The sequence below is a fragment of the Pristiophorus japonicus genome, unplaced genomic scaffold, assembly GCF_044704955.1.
Source record: "Pristiophorus japonicus isolate sPriJap1 unplaced genomic scaffold, sPriJap1.hap1 HAP1_SCAFFOLD_89, whole genome shotgun sequence".
Classification (NCBI taxonomy): Eukaryota; Metazoa; Chordata; class Chondrichthyes; family Pristiophoridae; genus Pristiophorus; species Pristiophorus japonicus.
The window spans coordinates 2,236,348-2,258,086 of record NW_027254813.1 but is presented as its reverse complement, the minus strand read 5'-3'; the positions used below and the strand labels follow the sequence as shown (position 1 = coordinate 2,258,086).

General features: G+C 45.8%; 1 non-coding gene across 1 annotated transcript; it reads right to left on the bottom strand.

The window, feature by feature from the left end:
• Positions 1–14,871: 14,871 nt before the first annotated feature.
• trnaq-uug (transfer RNA glutamine (anticodon UUG)) lies at positions 14,872–14,943 on the bottom strand. The gene has a single exon. It is a non-coding gene; the product is annotated as a tRNA-Gln (tRNA).
• Positions 14,944–21,739: the final 6,796 nt, after the last annotated feature.

The window sequence follows — 21,739 nt, the reverse complement described above, 5'->3', positions numbered from 1 at the left end:
AAAGATGTTTTATAAATACATTAAGAGCATGATGATAACAAGATAAAGAGTGGAGCCTATTAGCGTCCATAAAGGGAATCTGTACGCGGAGGCGGAAGGCTTGGGTAGGATTCTTTATGAATACTTTGCAACTGTTTTCACAAAAGAGAGGGGCGATGTGGACTTTGCAATGAGGGTGGAGAAGTGTGAAATATTAGATGAAATAAACATAGTGAGAGAGGAAGTATTGGTGGTTTAGCAGCTTTGAAAGTGGATAAATCCCCAGGCCAGGATGAAATGTATCCCAGGCTGATAAGAGCAGCAAAAGAGCAAATAGCAGAGGCTCTGACCACCATTGTCCAATCCTCACTGGCTACAGGTGCGGGGCCAGAGGATTGGAGCACTGCTAACATTGTACCTTTGTTTAAAAAGGGAGAAAGGGATTGAGTAAATACAGGCTGGCCAGCCGAACCTTTTACAATTATTTGTAAAAATCCTGAGCGACAGGATAAATCTTCATTTGTAAAGTCATGGATTAATCAAGGATAGTCAACATGAATTTTTCAAGGGAAGGTCGTGTCTGACTAAATAGATTGCATTTTTCGAGGAGGTAACCAGGAGGGTTGATGAGGGCAGTGGTATGATGTAATGTATATGCACTTTAGCAAAGCTTTTGATAAGGTCGCACTTGGAAGACTGGTTACGAATGTAAAAGCCCATGGGATTCAAGGGCAAAGTGGCAAGTTGGGTCCAAAATTTGTTCAGAGGCAGGAATCAAAGCGTAATGGTTGACGGGTGATTTTGTGATCCAGTGGGGTTCCGCAGGGCTCAGTGCTGGGTCCCTTGCTTTTTGTGGTATACATCAATGACTTGGACTTAAATGTTGAGGGTATGAGTAAGAAGTTTGCAGATGACACTAAAACAGGCTGAGTGGTTGATAATGAAGAAGAAAGTGGCGGACTACAGGAAGATATCAATGGATGTCTCAAGGCGCTTTGCAGCCAATGAAGTACTTTTTGAAGTGCGGTCACTCTTGTAGTGTGGGAGACACAGCCGCCAATTTGCACACGGCAGGCTCCTTACGGCAGCAGTGTGATGATGACCAGATCATCTGTCTCTGTGATGTTGATTGAGGGATAAATATTGACCAGGACACGAATCCTGGCCACATTGATCCGCCCTCCACTTCACACTGTTCTCCGAGGGACCAGCGCGATGATACTAAAACAACAAGCGAAGTTGGTAAGCTATCCATGCAGTCCATCGGAATCCAGCCACACCACCTTATACCACGGGTAACATCTCTCCATGGATTCTGGAATCTGGATCAACAAACCATAATCCCATCTTATAAGGAATTCCGGGAGGTGCTTCAAGCTTTATTCCATATATGTGAACAAATACCGACGTTTTTGAGATGGGCGTCTGGGTGACGTCATCAAAATCATGGTCGTCATTTTGGAGCGTGAGCAGGAACATCGGCAGGGCCCAGGTACAGAGGAGTGGGAAGGTCGGGGCGGATGAGCGGTGAGTGTTTGTGGCGAGATGCGGTGAATGTTTATGGTGGAGGAGCGGCGACAGATCGTGGAGGAGGTGCGACAGATGACGGTATGGGACCCAGAAGAGCCGAGGGCCCAGGGGCAGCACGGGCCAGCCCACACTGCGATATGTGTGGGCACTGGGTCCATGCAGCAGAGCTGGTCTCCTGTCGTCTTGGTTAACCCTTGCCACTGGACCAAGACCTCGCTCTGTCAAGCCCATGTGGTGGCTGGTGTGCAACGGTCACCTCACGTTAAAAAAATCCACACAAAGGCATCTTCCACCCCCTCAATTGGAGTCCAGGACTGGAACATCGGGTCCTTCATCGAAACACCTGTGAACTCATGGAAGCAAATCGTCCTCGATCGAGGGACCGCCTATGATGATGATGATCAATGTACTGGTCAGGTGGGCAGAACTGTGGCAAATGGAATTCAATCCAGATAAGTGTGAGGTAATGCATTTGGGGAGGTTTAACAAGGCAAGGGAATACCCATTAAATGGTACGACACTGAAAAGTGTAGAGGAATAAAGGGAACTTGGAGTGCAGGTCCGCAGATTCCTGAAGGTAGCAGGCCAGGTAGTTGATGTGGTTAAGAAGACATATGGAATACTTGTCTTTATTAGTCAAGGCATGGAGTACAAGAGCAAGGAGGTTATGCTTGAACTGTACAAAACACTGGCTACACCACAGCTGGAGTACTGCGTGCAGTTCTGGTCACCACATTACAGGAAAGATGTGATTTCACTGGAAAGGGTGCAGAGGAGATTTACTAGAATGTTGCCTGGACCGGAGAATTTTGGCTATGAGGATCGTTTGGAGATGCTGAGTCTGTTTTCTTTGCAACAGAGGCATCTGAGCGGAGACCTGATTGAGGTGCATAAAATTGAGGGGCCTGGAAGAGTGGATATGAAGGTCCTGTTTCTCTTGGCAGAGGGGTCAACAAACAGGGGGCGTAGATTTTATGTAATTGGGGAAGGTTTAGAGGAGATATGAGGGGACATTTCATCACCCAGAGGGTGGTGGGGTCTGGAACTCAATGCCTGAAAGGTTGGTAGAGGGAGGGACCCTCACCACAGTTAAAAGATACGTGGATGTGCACTTAAAGTGCCGCAACCTACAGAGCTCTGGACCGAGAGCTGGAAAGTGGGATTAGGCTGGATAGCTGTTGGTCGGCCGGCGTGGACACGATGGGCCGAAATGGCCTCACTCTGTGCTGAAACTTTCTGATTCTATGATTCTATTAATATATATATATATATATATATATATATATAATATATACAATTATCGTAATTTTCCCTTGGTGGTCGAGTGGTTAAGATCCCGAGCACTAACCCTCATTCTATTCTCAATCAGTTTATCACATGAAAATAATTGAGGTCTGTGAGAGGATGAATAATTGCATACCTCGGGAGACTATTATCAGCGAGGGCAGGCATCGACGACGAGGTTCAACACTGCCTCCAGTGCGCCAGTGCATCCTTCGGCCGCCTGAGGAAGAGAGTGTTCAAAGATCAGGCACTCAAATCTGTCACTAAGCTCATGGTCTACAGGGCTGTAGTGATACCCGTCCTCCTGTATGGCTCAGAGACATGGACCTTATACAGTGGGCACTTCAAGTCACTGGAGAAATACCACCAATGATGTTTCTGCAAAATCCAGCAAATCGTCTCGGAGGACAGACGCACCAACGTTAGTGTCTTCGATCAGGCCAACATCCCCAGCATCGAAGCACTGACCACACTCGACCAGCTCCGTTGGACGGGCCACATTGTTCGCATGCCTGACACAAGACTCCAAAAGCAAGCGCTCTACTCGGAACTCCGACACGGCAAGCGAGCCCCAGGTGAGCAGGGGAAACGTTTCAAGGACCCTCAAAGCAACTTCATAAAATGCAACATCCCCACCAACACCTGGGAGTCCCTGGATAAAGACCACCCTCAGTGGAGGAAGAGCATCTGGAGGGTGCTGAGCACCTCGAGTCTCATCGCCGAGAGCATGCAGAACACATGCACAGGCAGCGGAAGGAGCGTGTGGCAAACCAGTCCCACCCACCCTTTCCTTCAACCACTGTCTGTCCAACCTGTGACAGAGACTGTAATTCCTGTATTGGACGGTTCAGTCACCTGAGAACTCACTTTTAGAGTGAAAGCAAGTCTTCCTCGATTTCGAGGGATTGCCTATGATGATGATGAATTGCTGTAATCACCGTTAATAACCCCGTTACTTTCTGTTACACACTGAGTTTACAGACTCTCTGGCTTCTCCTGCCCTTTGTGGGACACTTGTAACTTTACAAACTGGGTGAGTTCGCGGCCCCTTATTCTAAGATTATGCCCCTTAGTTCTAGTCTCCCCTATCAGTGGAAACATCCTCCTTGTCAAGCCCCCTCATAACCTTATACATTTTGATAAGATCACCACCCATTCTTCTGAATTCCAATGAGTAGAGGCCCAATCTACACAACCTTTCCTCATAAGTCAAACCCCTCATCTCCAGAATCAACCGAGTGAACCTTCTCTCAACTGCCTCCAGAGCAAGTATATCCTTTCGTAAATATGGAAAACAAAACTGCACGCAGTATTCCAGGTGTGACCTCACCAATACCCTGTATAACTGTAGCAAGATTTCCCTGCTTTTATACTCCATCCCTTTTGCAATAAAGGCCAAGATTACATTGGCCTTCCTGATCACTTGCTGGTGATCTAGTTTGCTAGATATGAAGGCCAGCTTAACATTAGTTTTATTTGATTATTTTCTGTACCTGACCATGACATTTACATAAAAACATGTTGACTCTGTCGAATCATTTTATAATTTTCAAAGTGCCCTGACACCACTTCCTTAACAATGGATTACAGCACTTTCCTGATGACTGATGTCAGACTAACTGTCCTGTAGTTCCCGGTTTTCTCTCTCCCTCCTTTCTTGACTAGCGATGTTACATTTTCTACCTTCCGATCCGCTGGGACTGTTGTAGAATCTGGACATCGTGGTGCAAAGGTTACGGGTCTAACACCCGATCCGGAGGCTGCATGTTCAAATCAGTTAAATTAGCTGTTGTTCTTCCGGAATTAATATTGTGTTTGCTGTTTCACAATAACCAGACCCTTGCTCTAAAACCTGTCTCACTGATTCCCCAGGGGCACATTCATGTTACAATAAACATTCTGAATCAGATGCCTGAAGTACAGTGTGTAAAATGGGATATGGTTTAACAGTTAACATGCAAAGAACAGAACCAATTATTCAATTATCGACTTTCCCTCAGTTAACATTACTTTAACTGTGCATAACAAGCTGATTGGTTAATTAATAAAGTTTGCCCGAGAAAGCGACATAAAATTTAACGATAATGATTCGACAACATGGGGCTCAAACCCACAATAGTGAGATTAAGAGTCTCATGCTGTATCTACTGAGCTAGCCAAGATTATGTAAATCACACATCCCTGTCGGTGATTGCTGCCAGGCGCCTGTTGGTTTCGGCCCATTTCCCAGTGTTTCCCGATCCTGTCTGTCTCTCTGGCTCTGTTTAATCTGTGTGTGGCCACCTCCAGTTTGATTTTGAACAAATACCGGTGTTTGTGTATTCAGTAAAAACAGAAAATGCTGGAAACACTCAGCAGGTCGGGCAGTATCTGTGGAGGTGGGGAAGTGGAAATAATCGATGGGTTTGTTTGCGGCTTTGATCTGTTGCTGGGAAGTGAGGCAGCGCTGCAGGATGCTTTTTTTCGAGGTGTAGCAGAGGTTTCCGTCGTGTAACGGTTATCAACTTCGCTGCACATGTGAAATATCCTCGGTTTGAGCATGGACAGAAACATTATTTTGGAGAATATTTTTCTGTGTAATACATTTTTTAAAAGTAGCCCGAGGTTCCTTTTATCATGAGCGATGAACATCTTAACTCACTCTCCTAAAATACAGTGTGTTGTAAATCAGATAGGGGATAAAACTTCATCAGTGATTAAAGTTCCTTAACTCAGTAAAGTTCAGTTATTGAAGTTTCCATCAATTCATTACATAAACATAATTGATGTGTGTGAGTGGATTAATAATGGGCTTTAATCGTTAATGAGCCCATTACTTTATGTTATTGACCCAGGTTACACACTCTCTTGCTTCTGAAAGAGTTGAGATGCGTGTGGGGTGATTGGGGCAGATCTTTCCCCACATTACAAGGCTCCATCGGTACTTCATTGACTTTAAATCACTTGAGGATATCCTGAGTTGTTGAAAGGCCACGTAAAAATGCAAGTCATTCTTTGCAAAAGTTCTAACCGCAAGTTCAAACTTCGCCGGCAAATGGAGGCTCACCAAGAATTTGTTCTGACACACGACAAAGTCCTTAAAAGTGGGATTCAGCAGTTCAGCTGCTCGCTTAACATTTCCGTCTGACCTGGTGCTGCAAGTGGAGATGTGTCCGCAGTGTAGCGTTTAACACGTTCACCTTACACACGGGAAAGCTCACTGGGCAGAAATATTTTGTTGGAACTTTCTCCTCAAACTTTTTCAGGGGAGAGATTGTTCTCCAGTGAAAGGACATAAGATCATAAGAACGTAAGAATTAGGAACAGGAGTCGGCCATTCGGCCCATTTTAATGTTTTCAAAGTGATTTCACCCGGGGACCTTTGGTGTGTTTGGGGAACATGATAACCGCTACACTACAGACACACGGTGGTAGATGTTGTCTTAGGAACATAACCAGAGCTCGAACCAACACAGCTGGCCGATACTTCAGGAGCTGGTTTTACGAGAATAGAATGACGGTGCTATATTTAGGAAGGCTGTGAGAGTGGCCGGAATTGATCTCGTATTTCCCAGACTTTATACACAGGAACATAGGAACAGGAGGAGGCCATTTGGCAGCGAGTGGTTGGGATCCGGAAAGCGCTGCCTGAAAGGGTGGCGGAGGCAGAATTAACCTTATCTTTCAAAATGGATTTGGATAAGTATCTGAAGGTACAATATCTCAGAGGTACGGGTAAAGGCCGGAGGAGTGGGACTAGCTGAGAGTCGGCACGGGCTCGACAGGCCGAACGGCCTACTTCCGTACTGTAACCGTTCCACGATTCTATATTATGTTTAAACTTGCTGTGGATGAACAATCGGAGGTGAGTTTTTTCTCCTGGCAAATGCTGCCTGACCTGCTGAGATTTCCAGCATTTTCTGTTTTTATTTGCTATTTATTCTTCTGGCAAAAGGGTTCCTTATTCCTTAATTGCTCTTTATTTCACTTCAATAAATAGATAACTTTCAGTGAGAGAAAACGGATCCACCGGGGACCTTTCGCGTGTGAGGCTAACGTGATATCCGCCACACTGCAGCCCATCAAAGGGCGAGAAACCACTGAATATAAAGGATGAGCTCACAAATATCAGGGTCAGTGCAGTCTGGTCAACGTCAAACCCTCCTTTCTTATTCAGCAGAGGCATGAACGGGAGTCAGACGCCACAAAGTCGCCATTAAAGACAAAAATTCAAATTACACTTCCAAATCTTTTCACTGTAAAATTATTTCACTTTATTTGAAATCCTACTGCGTTGAATCTGAAAATGAGCACCATGGGATTTTATCTTCACGACTGATTCTATTTTCTGTGCACGGTCGGAATAACTGGTGCTGTTAAAGTTGACAAAAGTTGCCCCAGATTCGTGGTGTCATCGGTAATGAATATGTTAAACCAGACTTCTAAAATACAGTGTGTAAAATGGGTTAGCATGCACAAGAACATAAGAACAGAAGGAATAGGAGCAGGAGTCGGCCATACGCCCCTCGAGCCTGCTCCGACATTTAATATGATCATGGTCGATGCGATCATGGACTCAGGTCCACTGCCCTGCCCGCTCCCCAAAGCACAGGACAAATGATTGAAGTATCGACTGTCCCTCAGTTAGCATTTTTTTCACTGTGCAAAAGAAGGTGAGGGGTTAATTAATGATGCTTTCCCGTGAAAGCAACACAAATGTTTCAGAAAAAAACATACAGTGACTGGCAGGTGAGTGTTGCTTCTGATTCCTGGTGGGAATGGGCAGGGATTTTAAAGGCCGTTGTATTGTGAAACCTTTATATCGACGGACATCTTAGGCTGCCTGCGTAGGCCTCGTGGTGTACGGTAGTGTGTCTGACTCCAAATCAGAAGCTTGTGTGTTCAAATCACATCTGGGTCACTGTAATTTTTGATATTGTTCTTCGAGAAGTAATACATTCTTTGCTGTTTCACGATAACCAGACGCTTGCTCCAAGGTCTGTCTCATTGTTTTCCCGGTGTCAGGCAGAGATACGCCTGCTGCCCTCATTAATTTCATGTGACAGGACACAAAAGTTCAAAATCAACCTGCAGGTGGCCAGATGCAGCTTTGATACTCAGGATGGCTGAGCGTTCTAAGGTGTTGCGTTGAAATTGTAATCTGCTTTGTAAAGCTTGGCTTCTCATCCCACTTCTGACATGTGTTATTTTTAATCATTAAGCAAAACTTATTTGACACCACAACGAGCTCCTAAAAACTGGGATTCAGCAGTTCAGCTGCTCACTTAATATTTCTGTCTGACCGGGTGCTGAAAGTGGAAATGTTTCCGCAGTGTAGCGGTTAACACGTTCGCCTCATACGCGAAAGCTCACCGGGTGGGAATATTTTCTGTAGCTTTCTCCTCATGCATGCTCGGGGGCGAGTTTGTTCTCCTGTGAAAGGTCATAAGATCATAAACATGTAAGGATTTGGAGCCGGAGTGGGCCATTCGGCCCCTCGAGCCTGGTCCACCATTCAAGAAGATCCTGGCAGTTCCTCGGCAGCAAGTTTAAACATCTGGGGCGGAGCCAACAGGCGCCTGGCTGCAATCAGTGACAAAAACGTGTATTTTGGCAGGAGCCCCGTGAGATCAATCGGTAGATCATGAAACTCTTAATCTCGAATTTGTGGATTGGAGCCCTACGTTAACTGTTAAAACATGTCCCATTTTGCACAGTGTGTTTCCGGGGTCTGGTTCAAATGTTCATTTTTCGTAACATCAACAGGAGACTGGGGAAACACTGCGACTGACTTTAGAGCAAGAATCTGGTTATTGTGAAACACCAAAGGAAATATAAATTCTAGAAGAATGACATCGAAAAGAAATGTGACCCCGACACCCAGAAAGAAGTGTTAAGGCAGAAGATTAAATGCTGCATTCCTCTGTGCAAAAAATTCCTTTCACAAACATTTCTTTGACAGAAACTGCACAAAACAAAAATGTTCCTTTCAAAGTCATTAAACTTCCGAATTTCCGCGCCCCCCGAATCTCCTGAATCAGATGCCTCTAGTTTTGCCGACTCAATCCATGTCCCTTTGCAATGTTCTGCTTCCACCCACACTATGAAATGTGCCATTAACTTATAGAATCATGGAATGGTTACAGCACGGAAGGCCATTCGGCCCGTAGGCCCGTGCCGACTCTCAGCGAGTCCCACTCCCCCACCCTTTCCCCTTAGGCCTGCAATTATTGTTCCTTCAGACACTTATCCAGCTCCCGTTTGAAAGATAAGATTGAGTCTGCCTCCACCGCCCTTTCAAGCCGTGCATTCCAGATCCTAACCACTCGCTGCTAAATAGCCAGCTCCTGTTCCTATGTGTAAAGTTTGGGAAACACTGGATCAATTCCTGCCACACTCACAGCCTTCCTAAATATAGCACCATCACTCTATTCTCGTAAAACCAGCTCCTGAAGTATCGGCCAGCAGTGTCGGTTAAAGCTCTGGTGAGGTTCCTGACATTGCTGTCGTGTTTCCGTAATGTAGTGGTTATCAGCTCACACGTGAAATGTCCCTGGTTCGAAACTGGGCGGAAGCATTTTGTAAACTTGTTGAATTAATTTTTATAAAAAATGGATTTATTCATATTAGTTGTTCAATATGAACAAAACACAATGTCCCACAGCCTTGTTAAATTTTTTGATATCTCTGTACAGTTCTGCATACACTCAAACTCGACACTTGAACTGCATGCTCATAAAAGTATTGGAGTGGGAACTCACTGGATAACAGCACAGCTGGCAATGTTTGTGGAATATATTCGTGACACCAAAGCACACAATGACAACCTGGAACTGTGCGGCACCGAATCCTCAGGAAAAAACAGTTAAAAACATCGTCCCTGGGGGGGTTCGAATCACCAACCTTTCTGTTAACAACCAAACAACGGTAACCCATTGCGCCACAGAAACTTACGCAAATGAACATCGCAAGACATCCCAAACCAGGGTGTCAGTCAGTTAAAGCTTCAGATTGCTCCGACCGGGATGGAACTTGTCCACTCTCAGTTGTATTTTTTCCAAATAAAGCGTGGGACATTCATTGTGGAAGTATGGAAGCAGTCTGGTCCCGCACACTGCAGACACTTCCATGTCACCGCCAACCAGCTCTCCCACAACCGGTGTGATCGACCTTCAAGCCTTCCAGTGCCTTGTCTGTGATGAAGTATTCTGAATGTCCCGAAGCCGGTATTTGGTTTTAATTCCTTTTCAGCTCCTGACTGCGGATATTCCTGTGATTAAATGTGAACACAATGCTTACAGAGACAGTTCGATTCACCGTTTCTTTGCTTGGTGAAATTTCAAAGATTGAAAGCGACACACATCAACCCCAAACCTCGTCACCTTCTCGCTAACTCGACAAAATTTTGCATTTTCTTTTCATGCCAAGCATTTTGCATTAATGCATTGCAATGCCAACGCACTTTTTACCTGGCAAGACTGAAATGCAAGCTGTGATGAACAGTGTGAAACAGAAACAGCTACTTGAGAACCCACAGCCTCGACGGTATCTGTGTGAATTGCTCTGCATCGATAATTAGCAGAGCGTAAAGAGAGGAAACTGACGAAGTGGATGAGAAAATGCCGAGCCAAAGTGTACTGTTGGAGATGATTTTGTTGTTTTTGAGAAATGTTTCAAAGATTTTACATTATCTGTTCAATGGTGTAATGTTGAGCACTCAGGATTCTGAATCCAGTGATCTGAGTTTAAATCTTTGTGGGACCTGAATGCTTGTTGTCCCAGCTGCTGAAAATTTGGGACAAACAAGTGCTGGTGGGCAGTTTTGTAGCCGTTGTCATTGATGCTTGATCGACAAGTCTAGTTGTCAATTCGTGTGTTCCACCGTCAGTTACCTGTTACAAAATGGTTTAAACAGCTGTCTTGCTCTTTTCACTTCGTTGCTTTTAACCTCGAATTACCCGCACACACTCCGTTGTAGTAAAGGTAGGATCAGGTCTTTTATTTAAACATTCATACCAAACAAACCAAGTATGAAAGTTACTGAGAACACTTCACAAAGGCAGCTTGCTTCGATTTCCGTGGCTGCTTGAGACACACACCTTCCGAATGTTCAGTGTCTCTGGTGTCTGCGTGTGTGAGTCTCATCTTTATACTCTTATTTCTTTGCATTTAGACAATCACGGCTAACTGCTTTGTGAATTGTTTAACATACAGACTTAATATTGCTTGTTTAACCTGCAGATGTCATTAAATAGTAACAAAGGTACAATCAAATATTTAACATACAGACAATGACCAGTTACTCATTTCAATGGCTGAAGGCACCACATTGTCTAACAATCTCTTTCGATCCAAACTTCAATCTTCCTGTTTTTTAATCCAAACTTCAGACTGCGTGCTGAAACAAAGAGTTCAGCAATGCGGGACTGTGCTCCCACATTCCCCCACTTCTTCTCATCGCCTCTCTGCAGGTCTTATCTGGGTAACATACATTTGCATGGTGGCTCGAGCACATTCAACAGCATTGTCCAGTTGTTATCCTTGTTTTCCAACACACATCCACAGTAAATCACAATGACCAGCACGATCAGCTGAACAAGCACCAGCATAAGGACAGGGTGTATCATTGTGTTCATCACGCCTGTTGCCGTCGGGCTCCATCCCAACAATGACTCCCACCAGCTTGCATGTTCAATCTGGTCCAAAGTTGTGTGCACGTTCTCGATTTCCGCAGTGTGATGGTTAATGTCCACAACGATTGCTTGATTCAAACTCTGCAGCTGTTGAAATTTTGTATTCCATTCCCGTATTTCCTTCTTCCAAATAGCAGCGCGCTTCGGGTCAAAGTAGGGTTGTTGTAGATTCAGATTCTCAGGATGCCATTTTAAAGTCCGTTGGTCTGTGACCACCATATCCATTTTTACTTAAAAGTCAATTTTCAATTTTTGATGTTTCCAACTGAATTCCATGCTGTTTACATTCAGAAATGTAAACTCACAATCGGTGTCTTCGACTAAGTCTGTTGCACTCTGCACAGGTTTTAACAATTTCCTCTGCTTTGTGGGAGAAGTGTAACAACATAGAGTAAAGGATGACGGAAATGCTGAATAGTCAGTCGAGAGACCCAGTCCTTCTCTCAGTTCACCCTTCGGAACTGCTGTAATTCACTCTCTCGACATTTGCAACGATCCAACTTCTATTTCACATCCTTTAAGATCATGTTTGTAATTCCAACATTTCAGGTTTTCACTGAACATCTCATCAGTTCTGAGACAGCCCATTCCTCCAGAAACTTTAAATGTTTCTGAACAAGCTTCTCCCACTGCTTTCATCTCTGACTGTTCAGTAACTGCTCCTCGTGTATCTGGGGTGTTGGGGAACTGTCTCTGAAGAGGGGAATCCCCTTCCTCCAGGAGCACCTTCATTTGTACAGCAGACCCGGTGTCCATTTCCCGCTGACCTTCCACACAAGCCTCGATAAGGGTATGGCCACCCCTATCCTGAAGTAAGGGTCCTAAAGAACGACATGTGTAGTTGAGGCGCGGCATCCCTATAGGGATCCTCCCTCACCTGCGGACTCTACCCTCGATCTCAGCAACTGAACCGAGGTATCATTCCTGTCTGTGTCTCCAGCTTCTCTTTCCTGATTCTTCAACTTTTCTTTTAACTTTTCTAATTCTTAAGCCAGTCTATCCCTGTCCTCTATCAACTGACGGCCACCACCTGGTCCTGCTCCTTTTATGTGACTCCTCGCGGGATTCATCCACTCAGGCCCTTCTGCCTTCCATCGCTGTAACCCCTGTCTCACTTCCATGACTGAAATTCCTGCAGCTCCCTGATGAAAGCTTTCTACCCTTGCCAACCATTTATCAAAATGATCGTCCCCACCCCAGGCATCTACTTCCAGAACTACTGACGGGGATAGGAGAGTCAAAATGATCTCTCTATGTGTACCATCCCCGTAATGACTGATATCAATCCAATTACTTCCCAAACTTTTACACAACTGGAATATACGTTCCCCAGCATCCCTGGGTCCTTCCCCTGATAATAATGCAAGCCGCTTTATTAACTGTGGCCCTGAGTGAGTAACAAAGGTTGCAGCTATTATTCTACCAAGCATGAGACCTGGAAGTTGTTTCAAAACCTATTACCTTTCCCCGGTGATTCCCAAAAGCTCACAGAACCATGTGAACCCTCGGTTTCTCTGAAATGTTCCCAGACTGCCACCATCCCAGAATATTACACCACCATTGGGCAAACTTTTTAAGATCCTGAAGAGGTGCAGGTCCCACTTCACGAAGGATAGCTCTCATGTCCTGTAACTATACCCCTCCTCGCTCATACCAGGTATCCCCAAAACCACTTAAGGTCGTGTTCCCTTCACGAGCTCCACAGGGAGTAGAGGAATCATGATCCTGCTCTCGCCTTGTCCGCTCGAGCGTGCTTCCCCCACTCTCCACATTACCGGAAGGTCGTGCGTAATGTTTTGGGGTGGTAAGCATCTGAGTAACCGAAGAGGCATCTAACTGCTCCGCCTCCATACCTAACAATGCCATGCGAACCACACGGGTTCGAGGCTCCGAAGTCAGAGAAGACAAAGGAGCTGTGGATGGGAACGGTGGGCATTCTCCCTGTCCCTTCATCCCCTTTTCAACTCTCAGACCCGGAGAATCCTCCGATTACCACCCGGCCTTATCAATTGCTGTCTCCGCTGTCTAACCTAATACCACCATCTGCTGCAGCTTCGATATTCCTTTCTCTAGATCTTGTTTACGCTTCTGTTCATCAGCAAGATACTGATCCAGTGTCAGAACAGTCCTGGCTGCCCCGAGTGCCTGAAATCACCAATTCTCTACTTCTTTACTCACTGCTGTTTGCTGCTGTCTGAGTTCTGAGACTTCCCTATCTCGAGCCTCAGCCTCTTCTCCTAACGTTTGAATCCCCAGCATGAGACACTGCAACACGAACGCTTTTCTCTTTTTATCACTTTTTAACCCAAACACTTTAATCTTTTTTAACTGGACACTCTCCACTAAGGACTGTCGTGTCTCTCTCCATCCTCCTGTCATTGTTTCCTGTCTTATCCCATAAGGTCTCCCTTTCGACTCAATCCATTCATTAAGAAATGACTGGACTTCAACTGGAATATCTCCTGAGCCTCCCATTACTAACTGTAGATCCCTTTAATCACGACAACTAAGAGAATGCTCACCCCTCGAACTGATGTGTGGGAAACACTTCTTCCAACAACTCAGCCAACTTTCTGCTTCACGTCGGGGTCTTCGAATAAGCTAACGAACTTTTCAAAATCACGTCGGGATCAACAAAATGTTGTAAACGGCTGTCTTGCTCTTTTCGCTTCGTTGCTTTTAATAACGAATTACCCGCAGACACTCTGTTGTAGTAAAGGCAGGATCGGGTCTTTTATTTAAACATTCATACAACACAAACCAAGTATGAAAGTTACTGAGAACACTTCACAAAGGCAGCTTGCTTCGATTTCCGTGGCTGCTTGACAGACACACCTTCCGAATGTCCAGTGTCTCTGCTGTCTGTGTCTCTTCAGTCCACAAAAGTCTCATCTTCACACTGAAAAAGCCTTTGAACTCTTATTCTTTGCATTCAGACAATCCGGACTAACTGCTTTCTGAATCGTTTAACAGACAGACTTAATATTGCTTGTTTAACCTACAGATCTCATTAAATAGTAACAAGGTTACACTCAAATACTGAACATACAGACATCGTCAAATCGTTTAGTCCTGAATTTCCATAATTCCCACCGTAACAAGGTACTCAAATATTTAACATCCAGACAATGACCAGTTACTCATCTCACTGGCTGAAGGCACCACATTGTCTAACAGTCTCTTTTCCATCCAAACTTCAATCTTCATGTTTTTTAATCCAAAATTCAGACTGCGTGCTGAAGCAAAGAGTTCAGCAATGCAGGACTGTGCTCATACAGAGCACACGATTTGACAACGAGACTTGCAGATCAAGCATCAATGACAAAGGCAACAAAATTGTCCACCAGCACCAGGTGTCTTTCACTTGTTTGTCCCAAATTTTCAGCCACTGGGACAAGAAGAATTGAGGTTCCACTGAGATTTGAACTCAGATTGCTGGATTCAAACTCCAGTGTGCTCACCATTACACCATGGAACCAACCACACAATAACCTTTGAAACAGTTCCCAAAAACAAAAAATTCATCTCCAACATTACACTTTGGCTCGGCCTTTTCTCATGTTTCGCGTCAGTTCCCAATATTGGGGATGTCCAGAACCATGGAATACAGTCTAGGAATAATGGGTAAGCCATTTAGGACCGAGATGAGGAGAACCTTCTTCACTCAGAGAGTTGTTAACCTGTGCAATTCACTACTGCAGAGAGTTTTTGATGACAGTTCATTGGATGCATTCAAGAGGGAGTTAGATGTTGCCATGACGGCTAAAGGGAGCAAGAGGTATGGAGCCAAAGCAGGAATTGGGTACTGAGGTGAATGATCAGCCATGATCTTATTGAGTGATGGTGCAGGCTCGAAGGGCTGAATGGCCTACTCCTGCAAGTAATTTCTATGTTTCTATGAAGTGCTTGCATTTCAAAAAGCGTTGCTTTTATTCATCCTGCGGAATGCATATTGTACAGATAATCTCAGCACACATTCTGCAGGCAAAGGCAGCATTAGACAACAAAGTGTTTTCTCCTCCGCTGATTTGTAAAAGGTAACTGATTGTTGAGCAGACGATTTGACAACGAGACTTGTGGATCAAGCATCAATGACAAAGGCGACAAAACTGCCCTCGAACACCAGGTATCTTTCACTTGTTTGCCCCTACATTTCAGCAGTTGGGACAACAAGCATTCAGGTTTTACTGAGATTTGAACTCAGATAATTGGATTCAAAGTCCAGAGTGCTCACCATAACACCATGGAACCAACTACACCAAAATCTTTGAAACATTTCTCAAAAACAGCAAAATCATCTCCAACATTACACTTTGGCTCGGCCTTTTTTTATCTATCGTGGCAGTGCCTGCATTTCAAAAAGCGTTATTTTTGTTCATCTTGCTGAATGCATATTGCACAGATAATCTCAGCACACATTGTGCAGGTAAAGGCAGTATTTTAGACAATAAACTGATTTCTCCTCCGCTGATTTGTAACAGGTAACTGATGGTTAGCAACATAGAAACATAGAAAAACACAGGTGCAGGATTAGGCCATTCGGCCCTTCGAGCCTTCCCCGCCATTCTATAAGATCATGGCTGACCATTCCTTCAGTACCCCTATCCTGCTTTCTCTCCATACCCCTTGATCCCCTTAACCGTAAGAGCCATATCTAACTCCCTCTTGAATATATCCAATGAACTGGCATCAACAACTCTCTGCGGCAGGGAATTCCACAGGTTAAGAACTCTCTGAGTGAAGAAGTTTCTCCTCATCTTGGTCCTAAATGGCCTACCCCTTATCCTAAGACTATAACCCCTGGTTCTGGACTTCCCAAACATCGGGAACATTCTTCCTGTATCTAACCTGTCCAGTCCCGTCAGAATCTTATACGTTTCGATGAGATCCCCTCTCATCCTTCTGAACTCCAGTGAATGAACACACGATTTGCCAACGAGACTTGTCAGTCAAGCATCAATGACAAAGGCAACAAAACTGCCCACCAGGTGTCTTTCATCTGTTTGTCCCAAATTTTTAGCAGCATTCAGGTTCCCCCAAGGTTTGAACGCAGATCACTGAATTCAGAGTCCTTACCATTACACCATGGAATCAACAATGCAACATTTATTTGAAACATTTCTCAAAAACAATAAAATCATCTCCAACATTACACTTTGGCTCAGCCTTTTCTCTTCCATAGTGTTCCCCTCTTTACGTTCTGCTAATTATCGATGCAGACCAATTCACACAGATGCTGTCGAGGCGATGGGTTCTCAAGTGCCTGTTTTTGTTTCACACTGTTCATCGCAGCTTGTACTTCAGTCTTGCCAGGTAAAAAGTGCATTGGCGTTGCAATACATTAATGGAAAATGCTTGGCATGAAAAGAAAATGCAAATTATTTTGAGTACAAAACATGCAGTGCCTGCATTTCAAAAAGCATTGCTTTTATTCATCCAGCTGAAAGCATATTGCACAGATAATCTCAGCACGCATTGTGCAGGTAAAGGCAGCATGAGATAAAAACACTGGTTTCTCCTCCGCTGATTTGTAACAGGTAACTGATGGTTGAACACACGATTTGACAACTGGACTTGCAGATCAAGCATCACTGACAAAGGCAACAAAATGCCCACCAACACCAGGTGTCTTTCACTTGTTTGTCCCAAATTTTCAGCAGCTGGGACAGCAAGAATTGAGGTTCCACCACAATGTGAACTCAGATCACTGGTTTACTGAGTACAGAATGCTCACCATTACACCATGGAACCAATCATGCCAAAGTTTTTGAAACATAGAAACATAGAAAATAGGTGCAGGAGTAGGATTGCAAAAATTCGTTGGACAACCCCCCAGTGTGTGGACTCATTGGAAAGTAAATTTAATTTGGAACTATCAACCAGAAAGTTTGGGATCCTAAAGTGCACATGGAAGAAACTACAAGTTTTAATCGAATTTGGAATTTTACAAGGCAGATTGGGTCCGTGTGGAAAGGGCTGAGAACTAAAGGATCGTTCAAAGAAAGCAGTTTGGGTATTGAAGCTGTCTGGGATATTGAAGCTGAACAAATTGTCTGGGGAATTGTGTAAACTCGAAAACCCATCTCCCCGGGAGACATTAACATAGCAACAATCAACCCAGAGATAGCCAGCCATCACTCTGAGCAGGAAACCCATCTAGCGTTAACATAATGACAATGGCCCATCCAGCCCGCATGGAAAACCCAGGCCTCGGCTGACATTGCAAATACCAAAAATCTAATTTTCCAGATCAAGAAACAAATTCAAAAGATCGACACATCCGAGACAGGTTACCATTAATGGGCCCGCCAAAATATAACAAAGAGATATCAAGCCCGCCAAAATTAAAACAAAGAATCGGGGCTCATTTGGCACGCAGATTAGAACGGCTCCCAAAGTATAACTGGGGCCTTGTTTTTTAACGAAAGAAGGAGAACGGGAAGGAGGGAAAAAGGAGAGAGATCGCCGCAGCAGTTTGTAATAAGCCTTCCAGAGAGCTTGCTACACAGCCTCCTATGCAGCTCTTCTGAGCTCCAAAATCTTCAGCCTCGACGACACTCCTGGACCACACTGCCTGCTACCGAAGGAGAAGGAAGAACATCATCACAGCAGAGAAAGCAGTACCCAGTAACTTCGGACATCATCATCGCGGCAGCAACTGACCACAGCCAACGTGGTAACATCGAAAACACCGCGATCGGCAAATTCTAAGAACAAAAGTCCTCAAGAAGAAACCGAAGCTTCGAAAGTTTCCCCTCTACAATCTGTTCCTCGATACCAACAGGTGAAACATTACCTAAAGAACTTTAAAACCTACTGCTGACGGAAAAAAGTGGGTACTCACCCCATAAATCCAATACGCACACTACCGCATCAGCGGACACCACCCAACTGAAGACTACGCAGTAAGAAATCTTCCACGATGTTCGGGGTACGGCAAGCAGAACTTACAGAGTCCAGTGAACCTCGAAACTGCAAACCACCGCCAACTGACAATAAGAGGATTGGTGAGCATAATCCCTGTTTGCCCTCGAGTTTCACCGAGTCAGAGTTAGGCATTGGGAGGTGGGAGGTGTATTATTTTTCTGTAACCCCTTTAAAGTGTGATAAGTGTTTTTTTATTCGAGTAATTACAAGCTCGACATTTTACGTTCTTGCACTTAATAAAATTGAGGTTCTTTGCACCAAAACCAATTGTCTCTTGCACTTTGTCACATCCCCAAATAAATCCAAAGTCTAGAACCCAGATAGTGCGAGCGATTCAAACCGCTCAGAAGGTCAGAGGTGAACCTCACCCCACACACCACGCCCGACAGAATGGCGACCACGGCAGGACTTTGGTATAAAGGATGTGATGCAGAGATTGCTGTTTTGGAGGAAAGAACAAAGATGGAAGAGAGGATTTCCTCCTATGTGTACAAGAAAGTGAATGTCACTAAGGAATGGGTGCTTGGTCTGTTGCGCGCTGAGCGTTCAGGAGACGCTGCGGCACAGTGGACAGCCAGCAAGTACCAGAAGGAATCAGTAGAAAAGGCAATTTGATTGTCCTGACGATAGCAACAGGTCCAACCCCTAGATAAGAACATTGAGTCACTGCAGGCAGAACAATGTGAATGTGCAGAAACATCACATGACAGGGCTATGGCAGAAGAAAGGTGTGGGGGGAACTCCGTAAACTAAAACATGGAAAGACACAGCGAATGGAAAGGTTCAAAAACAGCCAGGACTATTTTCAGTGTCAGGTTAACGAGGCTAAGAATAATGAAAAGATACTGTGGGAGGAAAACACTCGCCTCACCCTTCAAGTAAAAGAGCTGGAGGATAGGTTAAGAGATGTACAGCAGCTTATAAAGTAGCCAGCACTAATGGGTTTGAGTCAGGAGACCACGTTCCCTGCCAGCAACAAACAAAAGTTTAACCCTTGCTCTGTGCAAGACAAAAGGCAAGGTATTCCTAATAAACCCGGGTATGGCCCGGGTAAACCTGGAAGAGAAGGAGGAAACTATTCAACCACCACCTGTGGTGCCGGTGACTATACCGGTTCGGCAGCAGGAGGGTGAACGAGTTGTGGGGCGGACAGGGATAGCGGACCACCACCACCTGTGGCACCGAGTTTCAGCTTGGCTTGGTAGCAGAGAGGACGGGTAGGCGACCCAGAACAGGAAGGGCCAGAACCAGGGCCAATGTGCCTGGTCCGGCAACAAACGTTTGGCCCGCCCACCGGTGCTGGGGGTCTGGGGCCCCTGGAAAGTCAGTTTGTGGTTCCCCACACGACCCAACACAATCGGGCTATGATAAGTCACCTGGGAAAGCTCACCCCAAAGGGGGACACCTCGGTCCACTTTATGGAAGTGGAACATGCAGGGGATATCAACGCGTGTGATGATGCTGAGATAGCAAATATGCACCTCCTCTCACTGGACGGCAAGCTGTACCAATCCCTCTCTGCCGAGAGTAAAAGGGGGCAGAGGACATGTGCCGCTGTCCAGGAAGATATTCTAGAAGCCATGGACTGTAATGATGGGAGTCCCAACAGTGCAGCTCACAGGGAAAACCCGACAGGTTTTCGCAGACAGGCTGTGGCCTGTGTACCAGAGCGTCTGTGGAGGGGACCTCGACCGGAATCACATAAGCCGGGATGAGAGAGCCCACTGGCTCCGAAGCCTGATGGCAAACAATTTACCACGTATAAGGAGAAAGGCTGAGGCCTGGTTTGACCCGAGAGATCCCCAGGCCACCGAACAGGGAGTGGTCAGGGAACTGACCCGAGCCTACTGGAACGGCAGGGGGATGGAAGAGCACCCACCCAAGGGAAGGGTCCTCGAAATCAGACCTAGTCAGGACAAGAGGGAATGGTGCCACGAGGGGGGCAATCCCTCCGGTACAAAACGTACCTGTTTTGGGTGCGGAAAAAGTGGGCACTGGAGAAAGGATTGTAGAAACCCATGGAAGAGTAGCGCAGGGAAGAGTTCTCCTGCCCCTGCCCAAAAGACCGCGACCGAGAAGCCAGTCCCTCCCCACACGTTTGATACCTTTCTGACTGCGCTGCGAACAATGCTGGATGGCTCTGGGAGGGTAGCCACCGCCACCGGTACCGAAATCCCATCTGCCGCATCCCAGCCAAAACAGTGACTAGAACAGACACAGCCTGTTCACCTGTGTTCCCTCGAGTACGATGCATGAGGGAGACCGACCGTTCAGATGGAAGTGGAGAAGGTGAAAGGGACTGACCTGCTGGATACCGGTGCATCAAGCACCCTTGTCTATGTAAATAACCCCGCCGCCTCACCTCTGTCTAACGGGGTCCCCTAGAGCTTGGTGGCTTTCACAGGCACCGAGCAGGTTGGCTCATTCTCCGTTCCGCTCTCTGTTCATTTAGGAACACCCCACACCAAGTGGACTTGTGTCCTGATGAAGTGGGAACAGGAAGGGAGAGGAATCCTGGGGGCTGACTTTATTCTCGGCCACGGGATCCTAGTGGATTTAAGAAACGACTGTCTTTGGGGGTCAGTCTGTACGGGACAGGAGAGTGAGGTAATGGTTATCCCAGAAAAACGGGGAAAGGGGACAGTGTGCACCATGAAGCCAAAGGAGTGTTACGACCGTGAATCACTGGTCAGTAACACTCCGATGGAGTACCAAGAGTATGTAAGGGCAAACCTTGGAGCTTTTGCCACTCACAAACACGACTGTGGGAGGATAAACGGGGTCGAGGTTAGCATAGATGGGGATCCTATGACCCGACCGTAGAAACAGTATAACTTCCCCAGGGAGGCGGAGGCAGACATGGAAACAGCCTTGGGTTCTTTAGTGAAACAAGGGGTATTGAGACCAATAGCTACCCATGTGAACTCTCCGTTGTGGCCGGTTAAGAAACGGGACAACTCCTGGAGAGCCACGGTGGACCATCGAGTACTCAACCGTAACATCCCCGCCTGTGCACCCACTGTTGTTGCTGTCGCCGACCTCATTGGACGTATCCCAGCCTCCGCGACCACCTTCACAGAGCTGGACATTTCCAACGGGTTTGGTCCATACCTTTAAGAAGGAACGATCAGTACAAGTTTGCTTTTACCTTTAAAGGACAGCAATACACTTGGAACTGTCTCCCTCAGGGCTTCCACAACAGCCCCAGTATTTTCCATCAATGTATGGCCAACTGTTTAAAGAGCTTTAGCAGACTCCAGCAGCTGGTACAGTATGTGGACGACCTGCTCCTATTCACGGATGAGGGGGAGGAACATGGCCCACTGCTGGCTGAACTGCTGGAGCTG